Source organism: Arachis duranensis, chromosome 10, assembly GCF_000817695.3.
Source record: "Arachis duranensis cultivar V14167 chromosome 10, aradu.V14167.gnm2.J7QH, whole genome shotgun sequence".
Lineage (NCBI taxonomy): Eukaryota > Viridiplantae > Streptophyta > Magnoliopsida > Fabales > Fabaceae > Arachis > Arachis duranensis.
Genome location: NC_029781.3, coordinates 22,602,363 through 22,605,747, shown reverse-complemented (window position 1 = coordinate 22,605,747; position 3,385 = coordinate 22,602,363). Strand labels below are relative to the sequence as shown.

The 3,385-nt window shown below is 41.9% G+C and overlaps 1 non-coding gene across 1 annotated transcript; it reads right to left on the bottom strand.

Annotated features, from left to right (window-relative positions):
• Nucleotides 1-251: 251 nt before the first annotated feature.
• Nucleotides 252-358, bottom strand: LOC127743514 (small nucleolar RNA R71). Its single transcript, XR_008004904.1, has one exon. It is a non-coding gene; the product is annotated as a small nucleolar RNA R71 (small nucleolar RNA).
• Nucleotides 359-3,385: the final 3,027 nt, after the last annotated feature.

The window sequence follows — 3,385 nt, the reverse complement described above, 5'->3', positions numbered from 1 at the left end:
AACAGAACTGTAAGTTTTATAGACTTCCATCTGAAGATCCTTACCAGTTTTTAACTAAGTTCTTATAGATTTGTGAGACTGTAAAGACGAATGGAGTATATCCTGAAGTCTACAGGCTCATGCTTTTCCCTTTTGCTGTAAGAGACAGAGCTACAACATGGTTGGACTCACAACCTAAAGATAGCCTAGACTCCTGGGATAAGCTGGTCATGGCCTTCTTGGATAAATTCTTTCCTCCTCAAAAGCTGAGCAAGCTTAGAGTGGATGTTCAGACCTTCAAGCAAAAAGATGGTGAATTCCTCTATGAAGCTTGGGAAAGATACAAGCAAATGACCAAAAAGTGTCCTTCTGATATGTTTTCAGAATGGACCATATTAGATATATTCTATTATGGTCTATCTGAGTTTTCCAAGATGTCATTGGACCATTCTGCAGGTGGATCCATTCACCTAAAGAAAACGCCTGCAGAAGCTCAAGAACTTATTGACATGGTTGCAAATAACCAATTCATGTACGCTTCTGAGAGGAATTTCGTGAATAATAGGACGCCTCAGAGGAAGGGAGTTCTTGAAATTGATACTCTGAATGCCATATTGACTCAGAACAAAGTGTTGACTCAGCAAGTCAACATGATTTCTCAAAGTCTGAATGGATGGCAAAATACATCCAACAGTACTAAAGAGGCAGCTTCTGAAGAAGCTTATGATCCTGAGAACCCTGCAATAGCAGAGGTAAATTACATGGGTAAACCTTATGGAAACACCTATAATTCATCATGGAGAAATCATCCAAATTTCTCATGGAAGGATCAACAAAAGCCCCAACAAGGCTTTAATAATGGTGGAAGAAATAGGCTCAGCAATAACAAGCCTTTTCCATCATCTTCTCAGCAACAGACAGAGAATTCTGAACAGAGCCACTCTAACTTATCAAACATAGTCTCTGATCTGTCTAAGGCCACTTTAAGTTTCATGAGTGAAACAAGATCCTCCATTAGAAATTTGGAGGCACAAGTGGGCCAGCTGAGTAAGAAAGTCACTGAAACTCTCACAGTATTCTCCCAAGCAATAAAAATCATTGAAACCCCTCCTAGTACTCTCCCAAGGAATACAGAAGAGAATCCAAAGAGATAGTGCAAGGCCATTAATATAACCAAAATGGCCGAACCTATAGAGGAGGAAGAGGCAGGGATTTCCAGTGAGGAAGACCTCAATGGATGCCCACTAGCCAATAAGGAAGTCCCTATTGAGGAACTAAAGGAATCTGAGACTCATATAGAGACCATAGAGATTCCATTAAATCTTCTTCTGCCATTCATGAGCTCTGAAGATTATTCTTCCTCTGAAGAGGATGAAGATGTAACTGGAGAGCAAGTTGCTCAATATCTAGGAGCCATCATAAAGCTGAATGCCAAGTTATTTGGTAATGAGACTTGGGAAGGTGAACCTCCTTTGCTCATTAGTGAACTTGATACATGGGTTCAGCAAACTCTACCTCAAAAGAAACAAGATCCTGGGAAATTCTTAATACCATGTACCATAGGCACCATGACCTTTGAAAAAGCTCTGTGTGACCTAGGGTCAGGTATAAATCTTATGCCACTCTCTATAATGGAGAAGCTGGGGATCATTGAGGTACAGCCTACCTTATTCTCATTAGAATGAGGACTACTTTGTGTTTAAGGCTCAAGGATCTTCTTCTTTAACAATGGAGAGGAAGCATGAAAAGCTTCTCTCAGTACAGAGTCAAACAGAGCCCCCACAATCAAACTCTAAGTTTGGTGTTGGGAGGCCACAACCAAACTCTAAGTTTGGTGTTGAACCCCCATATCCAAACTCTAAGTTTGGTGTTGGGAGTCCACAACATTGACCTGATCACCTTTGTGGCTCCATGAGAGCCCACTGTCAAGCTATTGACATTAAAGAAGCGCTTGTTGGGAGGCAACCCAATTTTTATTTATCTAATTTTATTTTTTATTTAAATGTTATTTTGTGTTTTAGTAGGTTCATGATCATGTGGAGTCACAAAAAATATTAAAATTAAAAACAGAATCAAAAACAGCAGAAGAAAAATCACACCCTGGAGGAAGGACTTACTGGCATTTAAACGCCAGTAAGGAGCATCTGGCTGGCGTTCAACGCTAGAACAGAGCATGAAGCTGGCGCTAAATGCCAGAAACAAGCAACATCCTGGCGTTTGGATGCCAGGAATGTGCCCTGAGGAAAGCTGGCGCTGAACGCCAGTAACAAGCATGGAACTGACATTCAACGCCAGAAACATGCTACACATGGGCATTGAACGCCCAGAACGTGCATCACTTCGGCGTTTAAATGCCAGAATGGTATGCTAAGGCATTTTACATGCCTAATTGGTGCAGGGATGTAAATCCTTGACACCTCAGGATCTGTGGACCCCACAGGATCATCTCAGGATCTGTGGACCCCACAGGATCCCCACCTAACATATTCCCACCTTCCCTCCTAATAATCCTATAACACACTTTCCCAAAAACCCTTCACCAATCACCTCAACCTCTCTTCCCAATTACCCCCTTCACGACTCACATCCATCCACTCTTCCCCATAAACCCCACCTACCTTCAAAATTCAAAAATCTTTCCCACCCAAACCCACCCTAAATGGCCGAACCTACCCTCTCCCCATCCCTATATATACCCCTCCATTCTACTTCATTTTCACACAACACAACCCCCTCTTCTATACCTTGGCCGAACCTACACCTCCCCTCTCCTCCATATTTTCTTCTTCTTATTCTTATTTTCTTTTTTCTTTTGCTCAAGGGCGAGCAATATTTTAAGTTTGGTGTGGTAAAAGCATAAAATTTTTGTTTTTCCATTACCATTGATGGCACCTAAGGCCGGAGAATCCTCTAGAAAAGGGAAAGGGAAGACAAAAATTTCCACCTCCGAGTCATGGGAGATGGAAAGATTCATCTCCAAAGCCCATCAAGACCACTTCTATGATGTTGTGGCCAAGAAGAAGGTGATCCCTGAGGTCCCTTTCAAGCTCAAGAAAAATGAGTATCTGGAGATCCAACATGAGATCCAAAGAAGAGGTTGGGAAGTTCTAACCAACCCCATTCAACAAGTTAGAATCTTAATGGTTCAAGAGTTCTATGCCAATGCATGGATCACTAGGAACCATGATCAAAGTGTGAACCCGAGTCCAAAGAATTATCTTACAATGGTTCGGGGGAAATACTTAGATTTTAGTCCGGAAAATGTGAGGTTGGCGTTTAACTTACCCATGATGCAAGGAGATGCACGCCCTTACACTAGAAGGGTCAACTTTAATCAAAGGTTGGACCAAGTCCTTAGGGACATATGTGTTGAAGGAGCCCAATGGAAAAGAGACTCCAAAGGCAA